The 27,113-nt window shown below is 40.3% G+C and overlaps 1 long non-coding RNA gene across 1 annotated transcript; it reads right to left on the bottom strand.

Moving 5' to 3' along the window:
- On the bottom strand, positions 1–27,113 carry LOC129014465 (uncharacterized). Its single transcript, XR_008494228.2, has 3 exons — positions 27,006–27,113; positions 26,302–26,356; positions 1–1,780 (listed from the first exon to the last, which is right to left on the bottom strand). It is a non-coding gene; the product is annotated as an uncharacterized LOC129014465 (long non-coding RNA).

Below are 27,113 nucleotides of genomic sequence, written 5' to 3'. Positions count from 1 at the left end.
GAGAGACTTTATTTGTTTGTGCAGTTTGCAAACCAAAAATTTGAGGCAGACTTCAGTACAAAACAAAGATGCATTCCCAGAGAACAAAGAGAGGGTTATGTTTTATAGAAAAAGTTCCCACCCAGGTTCCCACATGGGACCACTTATGCAAATGAGGGATGTACACTTGCTTAGTCCTGACTGATTGATGCTTGTTGATTTCTGATTGGTGGATGCAGGTCACAGCCTATAGGTTGATTCAGGCAACGTAAACAGAAACAGACAACTTTGAAAGTCCCGAAGTTATGTGTGTGTGGGTTTTCCTGGGATGCTGAGTACCTGTGTGACCTTTCTTCAGCAAATGGCTGCTTGGTTGTGTTTTACATTTAGGCCCAGTTCGCCACTCAGGATCCATCTTTAATGATTCACTCTTTTAGAGTTTATGTTGGCCAGAATCCTCCTTAAATAAGGTTGAGGGAAACAAGTGCAGTCCTCCAAGGTTGGCTGACTCGGGTACAAGATGCTGCACCATTTTTCCAGCTCTGAACACTCTTCCTCTTTTATTGCAGGCTAAGTTTGTGGTAATATTTTAGAAGCTGCAAAATACCATTGGCATCCATTAAATGCATGCTGGTAAGCTTTAAATTATTTCCTCGGGGTGGGATGTGAGGTTAAAGGCACTTTAGGGTAATTTTAAAGTATTTTAAGGAAGTGAGTCATCAAACTTGAGTGCTAATTCTGGTTTTACTACTATTTGGCTGTGAATCCTTGGGCAAGTCCCTTTTTCTGGGCTTCAAGTTAATATCCCTGTTAAATAAGGCAGTTGAACTATTAATATATGATCTTTCAAGTCTCATATACTATTAAATTTCTGAGCAAAGGCTAAATTCCATCTCCTGTAAGAACAATTGCATTTTTGAATCCACATGCAAAATTTCACATTTGCCCCATTACGTTTGTCCCATTTATTCCAGTATGTTTTGGTCCAGGTTTCCAAGCTTTTAAGAACTTTTTGAATTACAAGCCCATAACTGAATGCATTGACTCTTGTGCTTCACAATGTTTCATTGGTAACAGATCAGCCATTTAAGAAGCTCTTTTAGAATATTGTCTGACCAACTTCCTTCCTGATCTTGACTCTTTTCAACCTCGATTCCTCAACTCAGCCTATTCTTTGCTACCAATACTCCTTAGTTTATTAGCTGGCACTTTCTAGAATCTACCCTTTGCCGGTTTTTGAGAAATTATGATTAAAATTATGTCTTTAGTCTCCAGGCTTATCTCCTTTTCACCCTTCTCAGTTCCTCAGAGTTCCCTGATTAAAATTTATCACGTCTACAAATTCTTGATTCATGTGTGATAAACACTTTGTCATTTAATTTTTGGCTGTCCAGCATTCAGTTCTTGTTTTTGAAGAGTTCCCTTGTTGCACATATTAGTGGTAGATTGCAGTACCACACACCTCCCACAATAGAAGCCAAAGTGAGAGCTTTCTCTTATCAGCACCACAGCCAGTATAGAAGCGCACTCCGTACACAGTCAGATAGTTCTGTTCAGGGCTCTGATTCTGGAGAAAATGACACAAAGATGAAGGAATGTTTGAAGTGAGTTTCCAGCAGCTGTGATGGTTTTCCTTGGTGGCTGTAGCTGTCTCCAGCTTGAGGGTATCTTTACCAAATCTCCTATAACACAGGTGCTATATATCCTGCTATTGATTTTCAAGAGGTCTTGCCATTTTCTAAGCCTTCATCCTCATCTTCTCAGTTCTATGAAACTCCCCTATATTTCCAATAGATTCCTCCTATAATTAAGGTAGTCAGAGATTGTAATTACTATTTGTAACAAAGAATCCTGATAAAAACATCTCTGTAGACACTGCAGGATGTAATCATCACCAAGACACTGCCACCCAAGAACATCTCTTCTTGAAGAAGATTGTGTGTGCAAAACAGTAGCTACATATGCATACCCCCTGGGTGCATAGGCCCAAACCGCTCCCATTGTGAGCCTTGCTTCTGCTCAGGCTTGGCATTCCCAAGTTAACCCATCTCTGACTTTTTTTTCCTGTTCCCTACTTTTTGGACTACTATGCTGCTGTTTCTTTCTCTGTGTATGGTGGTCTTAAGCCAACCACAGTCTCAGCTTTGACCCATCCTTGTTCCAGGCTTCCTTGTGCTGTTTGTCAGTTACTTCACTTTCCCAAGAACAAGAATACCACAGCTGTCCTTCTGGCCTGAATTGAGTCTCTCTTCATTACTCCTTCCCTTGGCAACATCAACCAGTTGCATAGTTTTAAATATCAACCTCTTGACAGTGATTCCAAACTTTACATCCCCAGCCCTGACCTTTACCCTGAATTCCAGGCTCATATTTCCAACTGCCTGATCCACATTTCCAATTAGTTATATGATAGACCTCTCAAACTTAACATATTTTAAATTAAGCTTACGGACTCTGCTCCTAATCCTGCTGCTACCACAGCTGCCTCTGTATCAGTGGCTGGCTACTCTCTCCTTCCATTTCCTCTGGCAAAATACTTTAGGATTATCTTTACCTGTTCTTGTTCTCTTACACCTCACATTGGATCTCTCTGGAAAGTTTGTTGGATAAATCTTCAAAATATATCCGTAATCTAATTTATAAATTTAGTATAATACCTCTCCAAATACTATTAGATTTCTTTCAAAAGCTAGCTAAGTTGATTATAAATTTACTTGGCAAAACAACAAGCAATAGAAGCTCTTCTGAAAATGAACAATAAAATTATGTTAGTTCAACTAGATACTAGAACACGTTCTTAAAACCTTTACAAGGAAAACAATGGGGATTGATGCATGAATAGCACAAAAGACATTAAAACAGAATAGGAAATCTAGAAATCACATTTTATATAAATTTTTTAAATGCAATGAAACTAGCACCTAAATCAGTGGAACAGAGAGCAAACCTATTGGAGGGAACAGAGATAAAAGCAAGATGTCTTTAAATATGCCTTATTTTGTATATTTGACATCAAAACTAAATAATATCCCACATAATGACAAAACCAAAATAAAATAGAAATAAAGCAATTTCTAAAATTAAAAAGAAAAATAAAACCAATAAACCTTAAAATGTCTTGTATTTTTGACATAAGTATACAGAAAAGAATTATTTCAAAATAATTTAAAACAAATGATTTTTGTGCTACACTCAAAGCACAAAATAAACATACAAAAAACTACCTTAAATTGGTTTTCATAATTGTGTTGCTAGTACGATATTGGTAGTGTTTTAAAACACATACATTTATATATACACTTTTACATAGATGTTAAGATGATGAGCCTGGAGCAATCTGCTATACAGAAAGCCAGCAAGCTATCAAAGACTGCTAAGAGAATATCAAAAGGAGACAGGATCCAACTTGAAGATGCTCCCTTTGACCAAATATTGGGCATTTTCAGCATCAAAAAGAATAATCAGATTTCTGCTTCTAGGAATGTATAATAGATGCACTTTTCCCTGTTCCTTCTGCTAAGTGCAAGTAAAAACACTGGAATTGTATTTTAAAAATCCATAAAACTCTAAAAGATGGAGAGAAGAAGTTAAACTTACTGGTGACCTCAGGACCAAAGGAACAACACTGTCATGAGTTCCATGGGTTTTCTTTTTGCCTCATATATCCTAGATTTGGAGGCCAAGAAAACAGTAACTTGAAAGAATCAATAAGTGCAAGTAAAAAAGCTTCCCATCTCCAAAACAGAAAATACAAGGAAAGAATTAAGCCCTAGTGAACCTACAATCACATTTCAAGTAAATGGTCTAAATACACCCATTCAGAGATTGGCAGAAAAGAAAAATCATATGACTATATTAATTGAAGCAGAGTATGTAACAGAAATATGCAACAAAATTAAATGCATATTTATGATTAGAAACTCTAAAAGATATAGAGGGGAATCTTATTCAACTTGATAAAGAACAGCTGCGAAGAACTGAAGTTAATATTATATTTAACAGTGAACGATGGAATGCTTTCTAAGCTTAGGGACAAGGAAACCATGTCTGCTTTCACCACTCTTATAAAACCTAGCATTGAAAGTTCTAGTCATTTCAACGTAGCAAGAAAAGGAAGTAAAATCATATAGACTGGATAGAAATTATATATATATACACACACACACACACACACACACACACATTTTTTTTAGTTAGCATATGACATAATTGTGTAGAATATCCCAAACAATCTACAAAAAACCTCTTGGAACTAATAATGAATTTAGCAAAGTCACAGAATACATGATAAACATATGCAATTCAGGTAGGTTTTAGCAATAAGCATGTAGACACCAAAATTTAAAATACAACTCCATTTATAGTTGCTCAAAAAAAAAAAGAGAAACACTTATGTGTAAATCTAACAAAACATATACTAATATTGCGTGTTGAAAAATACAAAATGCTGGTGAAATAAACCAAAGAAGATCTAATCAAATGGAGATACATACCATTTTCATGGATTAGAAGACTCAACATGATAGTGTTAATTTTTCCTAAATTGATATAAAAATTTAATGTAATTACCATTAAAATTTCAGGAATTTTTTTGTATCTATAGACAAGATTATTCTAAAATTTATACAGTAATACAAAGGACTAGAATAAAGAAACAATTTTGTAAAAGACAAATAAAAGTGAGAGGAATCAATCTACCCAATCTCAAGACCTGTTATATAGCTACAATTCTATGTAACATTGACAGAAGAACAGACACATGGATTAATGAAAGAGTAGAAAAACCTAGATATACAATGCACAAAAATGCCCAATTTATTTTTGACAATGGTGAAAAAGTAATTATATGGCAGTGAGATAATTTCTTCAATGCGTGCTGGGGTAATTTACACACCCATAACCATAAAAGAAAAAATTCAAAACACAAAAATGCTTGTGAGGATGTGAAGAAACTTGATCACTCATACATTGCTGGTGAGATTACAAAATGGTACAGCCATTCTGAAAACAGTTTGGCAATTCCTTTAAAAAAATTAACATGCAACTACCATATGAACCAGCAGTTGTATTCTTGGGCATTTATCCCAGAGAAATAAGAACTATGTCACACAAAAATCTAGACAAAAATATTTATAGATGCTCTATTAATAACGTCTCCAAACTGTGAACAACCCAGATGTCCTTCAAAAGGTAGATGCTTAAATAAACTCTGACATCCACACCATGGGATATTATTCAGCAATGAAAAAGAATAAACTTGATATACACAACAACCTAAATGAATTTTCAGGGAATTAATGCTAAATGAAAAAAAAAACAGTCTCCAGTGGTTATCTATTATATGATTCAATTCATATAACATTGTTGAGATAATCATAGAAAAGAAGACTAGCTTAGTGTTTGTCAAGGATTAAGGCAGGAAGGAGGGCAGGAGGTGAATGAATATGTCTATACAAGGAAAACGTGAAGGGATCCTTGTGCTGATGAAGATGTTCCATATCAGGAGTGTATCAATGTCGATGTTCTTGTTGAGCTATTTTACTGCAGTTATGCAAGATATTATCACTGAAGATAACTGGGTAAATTGTGTATGGACTATCTATATTATTTCTTATAACTGCATGTAAATTTATAATTATCTCAAAAAGTTTGATTAAAAAGAATAATTATGATAATGCAGTAAAATACATCAAATATTTTAAATCCATAAGTTCATAATGATACAAAAACAAAAATCACATTGGCCACGTTTGGGGGATGCTAGAAAAACATGATTCTGAAATCTGGTAAAAATAAGGCATATAAGCATTTATCTACTTTTTCTGTTTAAATTTTACCTCAAAGTAATCAAGTACTTGATAAGGAATATTTTCTCTTTTAGAATTTAAAACAAATAGGCAAAAAAGAAATGACACTATTGCAATATTACTAGTTTGTAACCTTGAATACATAAAGGATGAATGCAGTGCTTCTTGATGTCTTTTATGAACATCAAGTGAAAAGTGAGGAAGAAATTCATGATAGACCAGTGTGACAATATCTGTATCCACTGTTCAACCTTAACAAAAAGAATAAATCAGACATTAAGCACCTTTCCATGAAAGTACATAAACCATCTATGAAGTATTCTTCCAAAAAAAAAAAAAAGAATCTTATCAAGGATCTAAATCTAATTGCCAGTTTATGAGACATTTAGAAGTCAAAGAAATACATTAAACAACAGGACATATTCAGCAAAATGTAGAATGTGGGAAAATCTACAATAATAATAACCTGATTTCTTCAAAAATAAATTTAAGGAAAGTTCGAAAAGCAAAAGAGAAATCTCTAGGTGATCAAATCTTAGGAGACATCAAAGAAACCCAATGCATGGAGCTTGTGTGAATACTGATTTCAAAAAAATTTGTAAAAACACAAATTATGAGACAATAAAGGAAATTTCAATGCTGATTAGATATTTGATGCTGTTGAAGAATTATTAAGTTTTTCAGATGTGAAAATGGCAATATGCTTACGTTTTTAACATAGTGTATCTCTAAAAGTTTTGAACAATATGTGTGGATTAGTATTTGCCTCTCACTAATTCAAAAGTAGGAAAAAATGAGTGTAGAAAAAGCAAGAAGCAGGATATGCCATGAGCTGAAGTTTTTTGACAGACTCTCACTCTACTTTTCTATTGTTGCCATTTTTGTATATGTTAAATGTATGTCTAGAAGGCTTTACTTCCTCTACTGCTAACCTTCTGGTACAGTCTACCTTCATTTCTAACTGGAAGCATTGTAGCATAATCCTAACTGATCTATCTCCTGGCTTCGACCTTTGCCCTTCTTCCATCTCCTTGCATCTGTCTGCAACACAGGAGCCATGACAATCGCTTTAATACCCAAGTCAGATCCTGTTGTTTGTTTCTCTGCTCAAAACAGTGCTTTATATCACTAGGAGTAAAAGTGAAAGTCCTTACACCAGCCTATAGGGACGCTGCTCTGCACCATTGGCCTCTGGTAACCCTCTGATTGGCTCACTGCCTTTTCATCTCCTTCCTTATCTGATGCCACAATCCTTCATTTGCAATATTTGTTTTGGCCTTTCCTGTTTGCAGATCACTCTCTCAGACTGGAGAAATGGTAAGAAGAGGTCTATACAGAGTTCTGCCAGGGTCCTCTCATAGGTTAATAATATACCATCTCCATCCAAGAAGATGCTTGTAACTCCCTTGTTCAATTGCCTTCACCAAATGAAGCTTCACAGTTTCTATTGTCTGGTTGTGGCATTTTTGACAGTATCAGTTTGCTGTGGTTCGGTCCCAACACCACATCCTCATGGGGTTGTTGTACTCCTGTTTTATGTGTCTCTTAGCTCATACATCCTTTTGCCCATGTTTTTATCTTTGGCCTTTTGCAATCCGAGCTTGTCAGAGAGCCTCTGTGAAATGACACTTGTTACTTTAACAGCATTTTTTATCTCATTAGAATTGTTCATAATTGTCTCATCACAATTTCTCTTCTTGGAAATCCCTATTTAATGCTATCCATGTGCTCCCATGGATTCTCTGACTGTGGGAGATTCGCTACCATTTGTTCGAACTCTGAAGTTTCAAATCCAAGACAAAGAATTAAATACTGTTTTGAGTACGTGCTGTGTGCCAGGCACTGTGCTGGATTTGTCACATGCACCATTTCATTTAGTTCTAAGGATAGTTGTAGTAACAAACAGAATCATTTGTATTCCCTTTAAAATCAACAACAAAAGGAAATTTGGAGTCTGCCAGTAAATGATTGAAGGTGATGTATAAACCAAGCAGTAGAATCAGAATTCGGATTCAAATCTCAGCTCCAAGATGCAAAACATTAAGTGGTACACTTGAAGAATGTATTTCCTCTCTTTCATAAAGAAGTTAAAATTTACTTTGCCCCCTGATCTTGTCTCCTCTACTTCACCAGGTAGGTCTTCCATCAGTCAGCCCAGAATCATAATTCCTCTATTTTTCTCATCCCCACTATTTCATTGATCCTTCTGATAAAATAAGTGAATTATCAATGAAGTAGCACAAGGACTTACAAGATATCCCCCCCAGCCCCCCTGCCTTTTTTTTTTTTTTTTTTTTTCAGAAATGGTCTTCTAGCCGCTCCTGGACAGTGAAAATACCTCTTACTCCTTTATGTCTATTTGATAATGTATATTAAGAAGGAATAAGCTATATCTTTAGACTATGTGCGAGCATAGAATACTTGCATGGTATTGTATTTGTTCTCCCTTGTTTAAAAATAGAATCTAAGGCCAGGTGTGGTGGCTCACGCCTGTAATCCTAGCACTTTGGGAGACAGAGATGGACGGATCACCTGAGGTCAGGAGTTCGAGACCAGCCGGGCCAACATCGTGAAACCCCGACTCTGCTAAAAGTACAAAAATTAGCTGGACGTGATGGTGGTCACCTGTAATCCCACCTACCAGGAGGGCTGAGGCTGGAGAATCCCTTGAACCCAAGAGGTGGAGGTTGCAGTGACCCAAGATTGTTTTATTGTACCCCAGCCTGGGTGACAAGAGCAAACTCTGTCTCAAAAAAAAAAAAGAATCTAAGCCCTCTCCCTCTCCACTGGGCTCTGTCTTTTCTCCATGGATCTCTACTCTGTGGCATACTCTTTAGCTGCATACTCTTACTACTTCTTACATGAGAATAGACATATCACAATTTTCAGTTAGTTTTTATTCTAAAACAGATTCAGAAGTTGCTGTCTTTACAGTTATGTAGTGGAAAGAGTGCTGAACTCAGACAATCTGAGTGCAGTGATAGTAGCTAATGTTTATTGAGCGCACACTATATGCCACACACAGCTCTAAGTGCTTTTTATCAGTTATCTTATTTGAACCCCACAACAACCTATGAAGTAAGAAACTATTTTGTAGGTGAAGAACTGGATGGGCAGAGTGGCCAGGTAATGTTCCCACTGTTGCATAGTAAGGAGTAGTGAAGCTAAGATCAGTGCTCTGTGGTCCAAAGCCAAAAGCTGAGCTCTTATCCACCTCTCTATTCTATACTTCCTAGCTCAGTTATCACTAGTCTGATCCCTGGGACAAGTCACTTAACTTCTTTGATACTCTATAAATGTCGACAATAACAATTTTCTCATCAATGAACATAAAAACTTTCAGTATACTGAAAGTCCTTTATAATCATAATGTATTACCATCACATGAAATTGGCAATACCAATAATAACAATGGCAACACTTATTTGAGATATATTATGTCTCACCATTATCTGTAGTATTTTAGACCTCATTTGATTATCACATAGACTGTTTGGAGAAGGTAGTGTTAGTCTTACAATTTTAAAGACAAGAAAAATAGATAAGAATGTGTAACATAATGTAATTTATAAAATTACATGCAGAAATACACATGCTTTCTGGATGTCCTATTTCTGACCATAAACCTTTAGAGAACTCCCAGTGAAGGCAAATAGTGTTGGCCCTTTCTTGGTGCTTGGATGATGCCATACACCCATGATTTCATTTTTTCCATATGGGTCATGTCAGCAGGTGAGAGAGTCAGTGACAGGTGCCTCTTTCCCTACCCACCCGCCAATCCACAAGGCAATATGTGACTACACACAATTGTCTCTTAAAGAGTCAGGCACATGCACTGTCATCTCTCCAGGAAGTTTTTCAGCCTTGTCAGAACTCACTTTCAGTGACAAGACATAATGGACTTGGGGTTTCATTAAGTGCCAGAGAGCTCTGTGAAAAATGTGTAGATTTTTGTTTGAGCAAGAGCGATTTCAGACAGGAGGTAAGATTTACTTGACCAATGGAACGGATTAGAATACTTCTAGCATGAGGCCTTGTCCCTAGCCGTTTTTTCTTTCTTCTGTGCCCTGCAGAAATACCCCTAAGGCCCCAGCATTAAAGAGGCAGGGAGGATGAGCAGGAAGGGATGGTCAGGGGACACAGCTCATGCAAGGAGGGTTCCAGCCCTCAATGGAAGGCTTTTTGGTCTCCCAGAGAAAGGGGATAACTTAAGATCAGCAGCTCAGTACGGTTAAGCATAAGGCACATGCTTTCCCACCTCTCTAAGTACAGATGGCCAAGAGAGATTTCCAGTTTTCTGGCAAAACCTGGTAACACTTTATCAGATCCTCCTGGAGGCAGGGAAGTAAAAGGTAGGGAAAACTTTGGCATATGTCCAGTGGAAGTCGTGTACAGGGGAAAGCACAGTTAGAAGGGTCCATGCATGTGTGTTTATAGGAAATGATCATTTTCTCACTGTGAAGGAAACATACGAATAGTACCTCCTACGTAGGGTCTGTCTGTAAACTTTCTTCATCTTTATCTACTACTCATTCATTCAAGTCATTCAATCATTTGACAAACTATTTTCATCTCAGGTCTTCTGTATGAGCCCTGCTCTAAGTCCCTCCATGTTATTGGCTTCTCTTACATGCCTGCTGTTCCTTATATAAATCCTGATTATAGTACTCATCACCCAGTACTCTATTGATTGATAATTTACCTGCCTGCCTGATTCTTTGGGCTGTGAAATCCTGAATACTACAGGATCTTTTATTCTGTATTTCAAGCACCTGGCCATGCCTGGCGTCTAATAGGTTTGTCACTCAGTTGAGTTGAATAAATATTCATTTTGAAAGTCCCTTAGATACCACAGCTTGTGAGTCTTAGGGTAAAATCGCTTTCACAGTTTATTCCTAAATTCAGTGGTTAGATCAGCACACACCTTTAAGGGGCAGGTCCCAGGATTCATCTCTTTCTTGATAGTCTCTGGAAGGGTCTCAAGTTCTCATTCTTGTGCCTGCCCGTGTGGCTTCCTCCTTGTCCACTGCCTCTCTGCTTTGTTGCTGCAGGCTAGGAGTGAAAGCCCAAGTATGGGGTAGATGCAGATGACAGCAGGAGAGGGGAGGAAGAAGCAGAGTGCTAACTATCCCTGCTTGTTCTCTTTCACTCTTCCCACCATTTTCTTCCCTTTCACTGTTGCCAGTGGGGTGGAGGCTCGGGTCTTCACTGGGCCCTGTCAGTACCAAGAAGCCAGGAGGAAGCAAAGTGGGACTAGCTCTGCCTTGCACCACCTTGTCCTGTTCTGTTGGTGCTAGATGAGGGTGAAGGCACAGCTCAACTCACTAATGCCCAGGGTAAAGAGGGCATGGAGCCCTGACTTGAATTGTCATGTTCAGTCTTATAGGTAGATGGATCCCACTGATTTTATACTGGTGTGGGAATTAGTGTGCCGTTGTCTGTTTATATGGGGTCAGGGATGGGAGTGGAATAGAAGCTCAGCTCCTCTTGGTCCTGTGGATGGACTGTAGTTATTTTATTGGAGTGTGGCTTGAGCAGGGCAGGTACTGCCATAATGGTTTTCTGTGATTGGATGACCCTTTTTCTGATCCTTTGGCTGAGGGAAACAGGATTTTCTTGAAGCTTTTTTGTCTGTGTCTGTGGATGGCTCTGACTTGGAGGGTTCTGCAGTGCCCTGTACAGGGTATAGGAGAGGCAAAGAAGACACCCAGGGAACTCAACCACCTTGTTGCTCCTCAGGTCGACAGCATTAGGCAGTCTGCCTTATTCTGTGCCCCTTAATGGTTTTCTGGTGTTAAGAGAGAGGCAATGGGGAAATAGAAATACTTCTTGGGCAGAACTAGCACTCATCCTAATGTCTAATAAATAAATGTAACAACTTGAAATTATGGCTCAACCTTGCAAACTACTATAAGCAATGTGAGCAAAGAATATCAGCCCAATTTCCTTGCAGTTCTAATTGCCATGGGTCCACTGTCCTAGCATCCTACAAGACCTGGCCTCCTTGAGGGCAGATTCTGTGTTTTGCTTATCTCTGGATTCTCCTGTCTAGCACTGTGCTGGGGAGGCCCAAGCCATTGGTTTTGAATGAATAAAAACAAAGCCTCCTTTAGCCACACTAGAAAAGGCTGTGTGTTAGCTACATTTCCTGATGTGCTTTTCCAGTCAAGAATCTAGATCGATTCTAACCTTCTTTGGTCCCCAGTGGATGTGCTACCTGGAGGCAAACAGGATATGCAGCTTCCTGCAGGTGACTTGGGACCCTGAAGCTGGCACACTCCGTAGGTGGCTCCAGGCTGCTGCATAGCATTGCATCCTGCCACACAGTCCTCCAAGTCCTTCAGGGGTGTGGTGTGGTTAACTCAGCAGGCAGAACAGCCTGACCCAACCCATCTGGTTATTATCTACATGAGGACAATTGGAGCCTCTTCTAATATCAGTGGCCATAGGGGGCCTGGAAGGCAGTTTGCAGGTGGTGGGCCCCTGGCTGTGGTGTCACAGTTGTTGACAGTAGACACCACCAGGGGGTTGCCTTTCTAGGAGAGAGGAGGCAGAGAAGGAGAGAACCCAAGACAATGATGGAGAGACAGGAAGGCAGAGAATGACAGGCCATGACAGAAAGACAGAAGAACAGAGCAAGGAGGAAAGACACAGATGTTTTTCTTTCATTTTACCTTTTCTCCAGTGGGCTCTCTAGACCGCTGTGGGTACTTTTGTCCTTCTCAGCATGAAATATATTTGGCTGCCCAGGAATAAAACATCAAAACCTACCGTATAATTAGTTGTAGGAAATATTGATGGAACGCCAGAAGCATGCTAGATGCTGTTGTGAGCCAAGGGTGGAGCCACTCTCCTATCCAGAGGGGCTGCTGCTGTACTAGGCAGGGACGGGCTGCAGGGAGCAAGGGGCAGTTACATGCAGGCTAATACTTCTGAGGCCTGAGTGAAGTATTTACTGCACCACTACTTGAGTCAGTGAGGCTATTATTAGTATTAAATAGGCAACATTAGAAGGGAAAAATGGAAACCAGAGAAGGCCTGGTTTCAGCTGGTGATGGGACACTAGTCAGATGTAATCAAAACAAATTGTCTTAGAATTAGTAAGAAATGATAAATTATTTTTGACTGTGATCCTTGGGACTCTGGGCTGTCACTCATAACACTGAATATCTTTCTCTCCAGGAAACAAGCACCTCCTCTTACTGCTTCTGCCTGCTGTGCTCTGAGTCTAGCTCTTGAAAAAGACACACATCCCCAATCCAGTACCTTCTTCTCTTTCCGCTGCTCTCTGCAAACTCACACCCAGGCAACTCCTTATTATTCTTCACACAATTCTCCGAACTTCAGGAAACAGCATGTGACTCTATGCTGTCTGAGATAATTCCCTAAATATTTTATGTACACTGAAAAGCATTCAAGGGTAGATGCATGTTTGAAAGGTTTTGTGTGCCTCGCAGTGCCTGCGCCAGTGCTAGGCACACTGGGTGCTCCATGAATGAGGGCCAAGTCCTGGCTTCTGCTCTGTCCTCATCCTCATGTCTCATTTCCATCCTGCAGTAGCTGTATATTGTCTGCCTTTCATAGTGCTGGTTTGGCTTGCATTTCTAGAAGGACAGTGGCAGGAAATTAAAACCTGTCACCCATCACTGCAACTTGTGGCATGTCCTTGATAAACATAGTCACAGTGGCACACAGTTTTCCTAAGCAGGAGAGGTGAGAGCAGCCTGCAGATGTCAGGATGCCTCTGAGAGTTTCTGGCAGAATGAAAATGTAGGAGCATCACGGCAGCTGGCTACATGCTGGCGATTCCGGACCTGGAGAGCCTCTCCTCCAGAGGGGACACCCTCTTTTTGAGGAGCAAGGTGCTTTCTGTTTATAATGAAGCTCACTTTATTATTAAGTATAACAAGCAGTGGTAGCATAACTATTCACGGTTGTTACCAGGGTAGGCAATGCTTATGGAGCACTTAATTATTTCCAAGGTACTGGGCTCCCCTTTTTACTTTCCAAGCTTTATTAAGGTATAATTGATGGGTTAATTTATTTATATTCAGTCTCTTAGATTTTCCTCACTACAGATCTATGAGTTGCTAGTTCCACTGCATGGATGATGAAATAAAGGCTCAGAAGATTTAGGCTATTTACACAAAGAGACACTGGAGAGAATAGTGTGGCCATGAGCAAACCTGAAATTATGCCCTTCTGGTACTCATATATTTGAGAACACTGGTGCCCCAGGTGAAGTTGGGGTGGTTTAAGGTGGTTGAGTTGATGCTGGGGGAATGTTCTCAGGGGAGGCTTATTCCAAGGATGGCAGTACCCTCTGGAGCCTCAGGAAAGCAGATCAATGCCTATGATAGTACTCAAATGAAATATAGTATAAAATAATAGGGAGTGTACTTATTTATACTGCATGCCAGCTTTTTGCTGTTGTCGTTTTTAGCATATATTATCTTGGTAAACAGAATCCACAGTTTGGTGAAGAGGTATAATTTTTCTCCACATCACAATCAGAGAAAACTAGATTTGATGAAACTACAATGCATCTGAGGCCAGGCTGCTAGAAACAGCAGAGCCACTCCTAGACTCTATATCCAGTGCTCATCTCTGGCCCTGCTGAGAAAGCCAGGCCTGAACACCTCTGTGCTGGAAGCTCTTTACAATTCTCTGACTTCCACAAGAAAAAAATTCCTAAGGATTGTTGCTCTGGCTTCAACTCAGCCTTCTTGTGTCCTTGTCTCCAGCTTCATTTCCTCTGTTTTTCCTTTAATTTCCTCCAGGAGAAGTGCTGTTAGAAGCATTGTCTGGGTCTCTTTGCTCCCTTCTCCCTGGTTTTGCAACAGAGTCACCCCCATGTGATGTGGCTCACCATCTCCGTGCTCAGGAGCCTCTAACTCCTCTCGCCTGTCAGTAGGAGGAGAGGAAGTAGGGAGGACCAGGGAGAATGATGGCTCGTGTTTTCTCAGAGCAATGCTGGCAGGCCTTCTGAGGGAGTCAAGGACAGTGCATTTTAGCTGGTTGTGTTACTTCTGGAATAAACCAATGAGCCAACATTGGAATGAGATGGGTTGTGTATTATCCAAGCCTAGGACACATATTTCAGGCCACATAGTGTATCCTTATAGGCCAAAGCCATCCCAGGGTAGCCCAGACCATACTTGGCAAGTTGGGTCCTGTCTTGTGATGACTGAGTATAAGACAGAGACTCAGTATCATCCAATTTGACAAGTATTTGCTGAGTGCCTGATCTGTACCTGATCCTGTGCTAGGTACTTGGTTGAGGGGCTAGAGATGAGTGGAGTCTCTGGAACCAAAGGAATTATGATTTATTTCCTGACTTCTTCTCTGAAAAAGTAGAAAATGAGAACACTATACCATATTCCAGAAGTACATAGCAGAACATTCATAGAGAAATTCATCTTCCCAATAAGATGATTTCCACACTGACCACCAAATGAAGTCCCTATGAAAAGAGCTGGATTGAATCACTGGAAAATACTGAAACATGTGCACACATATGTACACATACATGCATACACATAAACACATGCAGACTACACGTGTGTACTCACACTTAAAATGCATGTGTATAGACATGTATGCAAGTGCACACATACATAGAATACACATATATGACATACATGTACACACGTGCACATATACACATACATACAAATATATAGGCACATGCAGTCATGTCCACATAGGTACATGCATTTAAGTGCATGCACATACACACACCCATACAAACACAATGCCACAGAGTGTTTCTTTTTACGCCCCCATAGAACAGGCTGCTACTTGACAAGAAACTAGCACAACTCCAGTATGTATTGGGCACGTGATAAGTATTTACTGAATACTTATAAATGAGTAAAACCTAGGAGATGATGCATTGGAAGGAATACTAATAAGTAAGTGCACTTTTGTTTGGAATACACGTGATGGTAGTTGATATAGGTCATTACTCCAGACAGATCAATTGAAGTGTTAATGATACATTTTTTTCCCAGCTTTGATGAAAAATTGGCGACTGTGAGGAATAAATCCTTAGTTGGTGTTTCAGAATGTACATGACTGGCTCTCTATATACTTTTGTGTTCTAATACATATCTGAGGGAGATATTTTTCCTCTTTGTGAGCTTTGGTGGACACATGCCGTTCTAATCTCTTCTTAATGTTACAATTGTGACATGGGCCTGGAGAAGGAATCAGGTGACCAGAAATGGGTTATTATGAGAAGAGGCAGCAAAAAACCACAATGAATGCAATGAATGATCATAATGCCCACAAAACATAAGCATGCATGTGCACACATGTGTGCACTCACACACGCATATACACAAACCTTTCTTAGAAAGCAGCTGGTTTTGGAGAGGTCCTTCTTATTCTTGAGTACTTACTATGCGTTCTAGATGCCAAACCTTTAAACCTCATAGCATCCATGCTAATAAGCATTATTAACATTATTTTATAGGTGAGGAGACAGAGACTCAGAGGATAATACCCTTCCCCAAATCACACAGCTAATTAAGTATCAGAGCAGGAATTGCAGTCTAGGCCCCCTTCCTCTCCTCTGTGATGCTGACTCTCAGGCAGGAGATATTACTTGGCTAGTCTTTGTTTCATATGTTTCAGAGGCAGCAGTTCCACTTGGTACCTTCTGGGCACCACCCGTATCTTTTGGTAAGTATGGTTATGTGTGTACTCACTTAGCATCTCCCAGAATCCCTAACCTCTTAAACTCAGGGGCGTCATCTGAGGAATCTCTGCATTTTGCCTCCTTTTTTTTTGAGACAGAGTCTCACTCTGTCTCCCAGACTGGAGGAGCAATGGCACAATCTTGGTTAGCTGCAACTTCCACCTCCTGGGTTCAAGTGATTCTTCTGCCTCAGCCTCCCAAGTAGCTGGACTTACAGGCACCTGCCACCATGCCTGGGTAATTTTTGTGTTTTTAGTAGAGACAGGGTTTCACCATATTGGCCAGGCTGGTCTCAAACTCCTGACCTCAGGTGATCCACCCACCTCGGCCTCGAAAAGTGCTGGGATTACAGGTGCTTGCCACTACGCCCGGGTAATTTTTGTATTTTTAGTAGAGACGCGGTTTCACCATATTGGCCAGGATGTCTCGAATTCTGCCTCCGTTCATTACTCAGAACCTGGTACAGGTTTCTGTAGGGGTGTCCAGTAAGCATTTTAAATGAATCAGTCAATCAGTGGAAAGATTTAGGGTAAAATATGAGTGCAGTTCCCTTAAATTGGTTTGAGGAGGTGAATTATTTTACTGGAAACCCCATATTTGAATGTAAGTCTTAGAACAGAAGACAATGAGGTGCTTAGTTGAAGGTGGGCACCAGGAAAAGCTGGAGGTTGGCTTCAAAATGGTATTTAGAGTGAAACAGGATGGGATTTTATGTAGAAAAATGGTCTCACATAAATGTGGTAATTATAGGTTCTGCTGTCTCTCCACATTGGAGAACATTTGGGCACTTTCATAATTTTCTTGCTTCCAAAATAGTAACAGGTGCCTTTTTGCTGCTGGGAGCACTGAGGAAAAATGACAGTAAGGTCTCTTCAGTGTTCCAAGAAAGACCGAGAAAGACCTTGGAGAAGTACAAGATGTGACCATTATCATAACACCACTATGATAGCTATTAGCATTAGCAAAATTCCCCATTTGCAGTGCCTGTTTGAATTCAAAAGCTTATTAAGAGACCATGGTCTAAATGTCATTATGTACAAAGGACATGTGTCAGTCAACAAGCAAGTTCAAATGAAAAGGATCACTCATGGTTTTAGAGCTCATAGCTAAGTGATCTGTGGAAGGAACACATTAATCAGGTAATATTTTAGCTAGATATAATTTACCAAATAATGATGCTAAATATAAAATTATTTACAGTCAACTTTCAAAGAACCCCAATAGCCTGTCCTAACTGTGGTAGTTGGGGAAATTTGCTGTTCTCTATATTGCTTTGAATATATTAATTATTGTTAGCAATCAAGATTTTTTTTAACAGAGAGATTTTTCTTATAACAGTTGGTTTAAACAGAATTTTTATCTGTACAACAGATTGAAAGGATACAAAATGTTAGAAGCAAAATGATGCTAATATTGGGCATCTGGTGCCCCCACTACATGGTGCAGCACTTCACGCATCATCTCTAATCCATACAATGATAGGAGCTGTCATTATCCACCTTTCACAGATCAGAAAACTGCAGCCTGGAAAAACCAAGTGCTTTAATTAAAGTCACATAGCTTGAACGGGATGGAGCTGGAATGAAAACCCAAGAGTATCCAAATCTAAACAAAGCACTCTCCCTCTTACCCCTTGAGAATGGTGCCAAGCAGTAAAGTTCTCTTGCAGGTGATAAGTGTGAAGTCCTCCTCCTCACTTCCATTTTTAAGAAGTCAGTACCATGGCTTAGCAGGATTTGAGGATACATTGACATCCTGTTCACAGACTGTCTCAAAGGTCTGGAGGGCCCCACAGATCAATGCAATCAGCTCTATCCTGAGGAACTCACCAATCCTAGATGGGGAGGTAGAGAAGTAGCCTAGACATACAATCCCACTTCTTTGGGAGGCCCTATAGTCAGAGTGCCTCAGGGAACTAAGGGAAATGAAGAAACAGACTGGAACCGAGATGTCAAAGGAGGCTTCTAGAGCAGGTGACACTCATACAAATCAAAAAGATGAGTAGGGTTAGGAGGGCCACCAAGTTGGGAAGGGGTCCTCAGGCATAGGAGGTATCACATGCACTGTGCTGAGGTGCCAGAGCACTTGGCACATTGCAGAATTACAACAGAGCTTGTTGGAGCTGCTACAGATGTGCATGGGAGAGCAGAAGGGCATGACAAATAAGGGAGACCTTGAGAGGCCAGAGAGACAGAGAACAGAACATGGCACCCTTGAATTCGATGAGAAGCAGCTTGATTTCCTTCTGTAGGAGAGGAGGATTCAGATTTCACATGGCTCTTTCCCCTCACACACGCACCTCTCACTATATGCAAATTAATACAGGTATTGCCAAATAGCCTTTCTTTTTAAAGCTTTCTTACTCTGGCATAATAACTATAAAGAAGGCTTGCATGCAGGAGGAGCAAATTGATTTGGGAGCCACGTGCCTGTCTGCCTGAGCCTGGAAAGCAAGGCTTCTTTCTTCTAAATGATACACCTTTTCCAAAAGCTGTCTGCTGACAGCTCTGACAGTCCCTCTGTCACCACGATGGCATTTCAGGTGTGGGGAGTGAGCAATGAGAGGGACCAGCACCCAAGACAGAAACACACACACACCCAGGGAAGGTAAATGATTGTACACAGGACATTTATCTCTGAGGTTGTTCCCCCAGCAAAACCAATTACTGGCCTTTTCTTTGGAAACGTGCACTGAGTATCAACTTGTTGGGGGCTGGAGTGAAAAGATGCTAGGATGCGTCTTTGTGATATTCATGAGTCTGCCGAGAGTTCCAAAGCAAAGAATTTAGTATTTCTGGGCTTCAGCAGGTGGGGAGGGTGCAAAGCACATTTAAAAAGAGCTCTAAGAAATGGGGTGTTGAAGTGGCACTTTTATAAAATACACACTTAGGAATTGCAGGCAGAAGTCAGAGTCATTCTGGGAGAGAAGGGGGAACTGATCACATGAATATAAGACCTGATAAAGGGCAAATTCACTGTCCTCTAGGGAAAACTGCAGGAGGTCTTTTTGCTGAGCTTACATGCAGGTGAGGGAAGGCTACCCGTCACCTTCCATATTAATTGGGACACAGAGCCAGCTGTTGTCCTAAGGAGTTAAGGGACCCATGTCAAGCTCTTCCAGAAAAAAAAAAAAAAAGAGTTACCCAAAAGTATATTCATTCTTAAGAACCGTCACCGAACTGAGCCAATAACAGGGAGACTAGGATGCTTATGGAGGCAGAGCTGACACTGTGGCTTCTGTTGCCTTGTCATTTTGAGTTTTTTTCCATCCCCAGGCCTGTCCAGAGTGACAGGAATCTGTTATCAGTGATATGGCCTTGCCCTCCATTCACCACCACCATCTCCCTCAGGGTTCTCCGTGCAGATACCGCCTCCCGTCCCTTCAGGGCTGCTGCACTTGGTTATGCAATTTCTTTGCTGCATGGAGGTATCAGCCAAAGAGACCCCATATCCACAAGGTATTGCACTTGCCCAGAGGACCTGCTTTTTCCTGATATGCTCATAGAAGCTCTAAAGTCTGGCACCCTGCCTCTGCTTTTCCCCTTGCTTCTTCCATATTCACAGGGGTGAGCAGAATAACTGGACCGGGGGCACAGAAGATCTGGAACACACTGAGATCCTTGCTCTGCTTCCTAAGGGTTTCTAAGGGAACCAACCACAACTCTTGGGTAATAAAATCAAAGACTCCTCTTATACACACAGATATCCAAGCAATTCTTTTATTGTCCCTTTGATTGAAATGGACTCGTCCCCTCTAGGAATCAAGGGGGATATACCAAACTCACATTTCTTTAAGGAGCAAACAGTAGAGCAAATCAGTAGAACCTCAAAATTGTGTGAGAACTGATAGGGTTCTCAGGGGGCTGTCTCTCCTGGAAGTTGTAGTCTAGAAGCTGGCAAGCATACTTATCCAACACTCAGAGTATTTACTTTTTATTTACTCATCTATTTATTTTTATAAGGCAGTTCTCCTAAACAAGATGTGACTTTTCCCCAGGCTTCACTTCCCCACGCTATATTAGGTGCACTTTGAACATTTGCATTACTAGCCAGATTCCTGGAAACATTTTAACGTGGGTCCCTTGTCTTTGTTCACTTCCGTGGTTTTACAGATAGAGAAACTAAAGTTTAGTGAGGGAAGGTGTTGCACCAAGTACACATAGCCCCATCATTGGAAAGGGTTAACTGTTGAACTGGTTTTTTGACTTCTTTGTTCAGCACTATTTCCTTCTCTTAGAGGTGCTTTCTGAGTCTTGAGATGACCACAGAGTTTTTATAAATGGTCTGAGAGGGTACAATTTGATCTTGACCTTAACTATCTTCATGTTTTCACTGAACCCTAACAGGCTGCATGCCTTCTCTTTCTTGCAAAGTAGAAGGGGCAGGGAGAAGACACCTCAGCTTGTTTCTTATCACCTGAAGTTCCAGGGAAATGCACAATTGGAATGAGTCATGAGTGATACTTATATCAAGGGTGCCTCCTTTTCTCTGAATGTATCTCCTACTGGCCTCAGCCTAGTGTTCCCTGTTGTGCGTCTACCTCCCCTAATCTGTCTGGCCTAATCAGCTTCCGGCAGGATTCTTTTTGTCTCCTGATCTTGCCCTGCCATAGTCTGTTGAGCAGCCGGTGTCTCTTCCTGAATGATCCAGTTCCCAGAAGTAGCATTCTTGGGGTTCATGCACTGCTTTCAGCTTCTGCTTCCTTTTGGCAACCTGTTGTTCTTTTCCCATGGCTGTCTAGATGTAGTTTGTCTCTTTGCATTGCTTGAATATCTACTGAGTGCCAGACACCAAACAGGGGCATTGCCTATGTTTTAGTTTTTAAATTCCAAAATAACCTCATCAGGCTAAGTGCTACATCCAAAAAAACCAAAAAAAACAAAAAAAAAAACAAAAAAAAACCACCCTCCGATTTTAGGGCCTTAATATAATAAATATTTATTGCTCTCTCATGCAGTGTGCAATGCATATGTACCAGGGTGGAACTCCTGGGCACCTTTCAGATGGTGACTCAGGAATCCAGCCCTCTTCAGTCTTAGGACACCATCTCCTTTGGTGTACCACATGACCTCCAAGGCTGCCAAAGAAGAAGAGAGTATGTGGAACACATACAGATGCTCTTGCATTTTGGCCTGGAAGTTAGCCACATCACTTCTACTTATATTCCACTTGCGAGAACCAGTCACGTGATGCCATCTAGATGCAAGGCAGGCTGGGGAATGTAGTCCCTGGCATAGAAGTTACTTCTCAGCAATAATTCTGCACCGGAAAGGGGCATAGATCCTTCAGAGTCCACTCATTGTCTCTGCCTTTAGTTGCCCATGAGAAAATGGGCCCAGGGAAGTTGCCTAAGGCTACATATCTTATAAATAACAAAGTTAGCATTGGAACATTGGGGAGAAGATTGTCAAGCATACTAACCTAATATGACAACTTCCCTGAGGCCTTTGGATTTTCTCGTTTCATAATTCCCAGGAAAATTTGATTAAGGCTAGGGACTCTCAAGCCAGACTGTCATGATTTGAAGCTTGGTGCTGCCACTTATGAGCTGCGCAATAGTGGGCAAATTACTTTCCCTTTCTTAGCCCAGTTTTCTCCTTTATAAAATAGACACAATAATAGTATCTATATCAAATGCTGCTTGTAGAATTCAATGAATATCTTGCACATAAAGAACTTAGATTGCTGCTTGGTGCATAGACAGTGGTGTGTGTTACCTGTTGCTGTTTTTGCTGTGATTTACTCTCCCACATTGGGTTAATCTGCCTCAGCACTGAAGCCCCCATTCTGCCACCTTATACTCATTCTTGATGCACGTTAGCTTAGCTGCAACCACTACTGTGTTTCACCCAGCCCTACAACACAGCTGCTTCTTTTCTCCTTGAGCTCTAGGCCACTAGAATAAGTCTCCCTCTCATCAAGAATATTTATAGTATTTAACCAAATAAGCAATCATTTTTTTTCCTCTGAAAGTAAGTGGTATCTTGAGCTACAGTAATCTCACCTTCTTAGTGGTCTTGCTCTGGCTTCAGCCCAACAAATATTTCTTCACTATATCTGCTCTGAATTAATTATACAGTATTATTATATGATCTGCATATATTTTATTCTGAAAATGGCTGAGTTTTAAGAGTAATAAGATCAATGTACTCTTTATGAAAACTGTAAAATACTTAGAGATTCAGGCACACCTGAGGACAGATAGAATAAGCAACTCCAATTTGTACCAAGGAATTCAGGCTAATAAAAGGAAAAGACTCCTTCTGACCTTTCATTGAGAAGCTGTTTATGAGAATAATATTCAGCAGGCACTTAATTTGCTGCCGTCACCTCGCTTGGGTAGAAAAAGACCTAATGTTGAACTTTTAAATGTTAAAGGGGTCATTCATAATTAAGTCACATGCTAGGAATTTTTCATATGAATGCTACATGGTTCCAATGTCACTGACCTGCACCCCCATGTCTGCATACTCCAAGGAGCACAATGGCCCAGCCACAAAATAGATACCATGGGGCCGTGCCATAACCTTTTCTTTATGCCATGCTTTCCTTCGCCATGGGTCACAGCATGATATCCATTGTGGGCCCACAACACTAGGCCATTGAGGACTGTGCATGCAGCCCACTTCTTAAATTCAGAGGCCATTCCTGAGTGAGATTGGAGCCTCTCCCCAAATTCAAGGATGCATGAGCACCCCATGTCCAGTGCCTACTAAAAAATCTAAAATCCAAAGTTGGGGCTCTCATTCCAGTGCTCTTTCTCCTATTCCAAATTTTCTTATTGTGCAGTTCTAGTGCTAATTTCTTTTGCCTTTGTGCACATATATATGTGATTCTCTAGCTATGTGCCTAAGGGTGGAATCACTGTATCATCAGGGCCTCCATACCTTCAGCATTAGGAGATACTGACAAAATGTTTTCAAAAGTGATTTTACTAATTTCTATTTCCACCAGCAGTGTATGAGAATTTCTCTTGTTCCATAACTGTATCCCACTTAATGAATAATTTTTTTTGTCATCCAATGAATGTGCAAAGCTGTTTTGTTGTAGCTTTTTCATTTTCTAATCTTTATTTTTTTAATTAGCCACTGGAGTTTCTCTTTTTGTGAGAGTCCTGATCTACTGTTAGTCAGTTTTCTGTTAGTTTTCTGTCTTTATGTTGATTTATTGGCTACTCTTTTTTTTTTCCGTTTTTTTCTTTTCTTTTTCTTTCTTTCTTTTTTTTTTTTTTTTAGATGGAGTCTTGCTCTGTTGCCCAGGCTGGAGTGCAATGGCACGATCTTGGCTCACTGCAACCTCCGCCTACTGGGTTCAAGTGATTCTCCTGCCTTAGCCTCTCGAGTAGCTGGGATTACAGGCACCTGCTACCACACCCAGCTAATTTTTTGTATTTTTAGTGGAGACAGGGTTTCTCCATGTTGGTCAGGCTGGTCTCGAACTCCTGACCTCATGATTCATCCACCTTGGCCTCCCAAAGTGCTGGGATTACAGGCGTGAGCCACCATGCCCAGCCTATTGGCTATTCTTTATATATTCTGGATGCTAGTTCTTTACTGATTATGTATGTTACAAAATAGTATTTTGTGTTTTCATTCCTTCTGTGGTGTCTTTTTTTGGTAAAAACTTTATTGAGATATAATTCACATGCCATACAATTCACCCGTTTACATTGTACAATTCCATGGTTTTTTGTATACCCGTAGACATTTGATCATCACCACAATCAATTTGAAAGATTTTATTGCCCTAAAAAGAAACTGGTACTCTTTGTGAGTCACCCCCTATTTGCCTCGAACAATCCCCATCCCTCCCCTCGCCGGCTCTAGACAACCACCAATCTGATTTCTGTCTCTACAGATTTGCTTATTTTGGACATTTTATACAAATGGAATCATACAGTATGTGGCCTTGTATAATAACTGGTTTATTTCACTTAACACAATGTTTCAAAGTTCATTCATGTTGTAGCATGCATCTGTGCTTCATTAGTTTTGATTGCCAAATAGTATTGCATTGTAACTCTGGTATCTTTTAATTAAAGAGAGGTTTAAAATTGTAACCTTTTAAATAAAATGGCTCAAAATAGATAGGAAAATGAATGCCTGAGAAAGTTCTTCTGAGTCTTAGAGTGTCCATATCTTTTGACTTCCTCTGGGGCATACTAAAGTGAGGACAGGGCAAGAACTTGAAGATGTGCCATTTAAAAATGAAAACTCCATCTTCAAGGTTTGGGCTTGGAACCCTGTGCTAATGACAAAATCCCTGCAGATTTCAGATATGCCAAGCTCATCTTGAGTATGACAAGGAGGACAGTTGCTTATGTTGTGCACTGAAGAAAAAAATGAGAAAATGAAATAAGATGGCGAGGCATTTACCTTAGCAAAAAATGTATAGGCTTCCTTTTAACTTTCTTCAGAAAAGAATATTTGAAGATGCAGATAGTGAAAAAGGAAAAAGATCCACTGCTTCAGAAATGTCAACAACTACCAGTAATCCTTAGTTAGAGATAAAAATCTCTTAAAGAGGTGTAGGAGGGGAGCCCCTCATGCCTGTTCTGTCCATGGCATAGTCTTCTCACCTGTTCATGTTTGAATCATAAACCCCCATCCCCACTATCACTTCTCAGTCTATTTGACCAAATCCAAACCTATTTCCTCCCACTTCCAAATCACTGCCTGCCATTCAAACCCGTGTAGGCGAACTCCAGTTGGCATTTGGTTTTGAATTAATACATATTAGTGGGTGGTAATACATTTCTACCAGTGCATATATTTACTTGAAATACAATTTTCCATCTAATGCATTTTATTCACATCACTGCATGGTAACTGCATCCAGAATAATATCTTTAATGATTATTCATTACTGGAATAATATATCGGTGCCAAACAGCAGCTTTTAAGTGGCTTCAGATTTTTTTCTTTAAATTGAACATGTTATTATTACACAGATAGAATAATCCCATTATCCCTACTAACTGAAGATGACAGCTTTCCAGGAGGCTATTTGACAAAGCTAAATTCAGGTGGGAACCAGGCCTTCCTCTGACTAGGGATGGGGTGGAGGTGGGAGGTGGTTAGGGAGCTGGTCTTGGGGAAGGTGCTGCTTTGAATGTGAAGACAAATGTGTGATGAACAGATGGAGCAGAAAGCTTGTGTGCATGTGAGGTATAGTTCAGAGTAAAGTGTGTGTGCTGTTTAAAACAAAAAGTGAAGGTAAGGACAGAAGTGTCTTTTGAAAGCTGTGAATGAGTGTGTGTGTGTGAGAGAGAGAGAGAGAAACATGGGAAGGATGAGAGAGAGAGAGACATAAACAGAGAGAGACACACAGAGAGATGGAGTAAAAGACACACACACACACACACACACACACACACACACACAGATTGAGAGAGAGGGAGGGAGACTGAGATTTTTCTGTAATAGCAAAAAATATGCAAAAATCTTCTGGGATTATAGAATGATGTAGCAAAGCATCACATTTCATGGAGAAACTTCAGGATGAATTGTTATGATCTGTGGGAAGGCAGGATTATGTCTTAGAACATGAGGCAGGAGGAATCATTTATTGAATGGCATTTCTGTTGTGTAACTTTATTTCTAAATGATAGTTATTATCCCCATTTTCTCAGATTAGGAAACTGAGGCTCAGAGAAATCAGATTTAATTGCCCACAGTCATCTACCTAGTAAGTGCTAGAAAGACAATTTGATTCCAAATCCATGTAATTATAAATCCTGTGTTACTTTCACTGGATTCAGAATGAGGAGTGGTTAAGACTATTAGCTGCTAAAATCCTAGTTTTATCACTTACGTTTGCAGACTGTAGGGCTTTGGGCCAATTTCTTGATTTGATGGTTGCCATTTTTCTACAGGAATATTGTAAGGATTCAGTGAGAAAGAGCACATGGAAAGTCTCAGATCATAAATAATTGTTCAGTTATTGCAAATATGTTCTTTATTTTCCCCCCACCCCAAGACCACTGAAACCAGAGAGGAGCATGCCCTGCACCACCCATGAAACTTTGTGAAACCATGCCTCCTCTGCCTCCTCCTGTCCCTGGATCCACGGTCCTTGCCTCAGGCAGGCTTAGAGCTGAACTAGATCTGCAGCTTTTCTTTGTGCCTAGTGTTCACCACCCATCAGCACTTTGGAGGTCATAGTCTGAGGGTTTTTACTGAACCTCAGAGAAGCAACCTAGATCATCTTCATTGTTTCATAGTCGTTTTCACGTTAGGCTTTCCTGGGAAAGGCTTAAAAAAATGAGAGCACCAAGGGCTCATTCAAAGAGGTGAAACCCTAAGGTACTGATATTTTTAAATATCACCTGTCATTCTAATATTCACTATTGGTCTTTGATTTAGGATTTAGTTTATAGATGGGAAGATCAGCAAAGCAAACCTTGAAGGCTAATGGACAGTGAGGGTAAAAAGCTGTCTTCATTTTCTGTTACCTAACACTCTGTTACAGAGTATCTAAAACTGGGCAATATATAAAGAACAACATTTATTTCTTACCATTCTGGAGTCTGAGAAGTCCAAGGTCAAAGGTTGATCTCAGGTGAGACTTTCCTGCTGGGGACTCTGCAGAGTTCCAAGGTGTTGCAGGGCAATCACACGGTGAGA

This window comes from Pongo pygmaeus, chromosome 16, assembly GCF_028885625.2.
Source record: "Pongo pygmaeus isolate AG05252 chromosome 16, NHGRI_mPonPyg2-v2.0_pri, whole genome shotgun sequence".
NCBI lineage: Eukaryota > Metazoa > Chordata > Mammalia > Primates > Hominidae > Pongo > Pongo pygmaeus.
The sequence above is the reverse complement of the archived record's forward strand: the minus strand, read 5'-3'. Positions and strand labels throughout refer to the sequence as shown.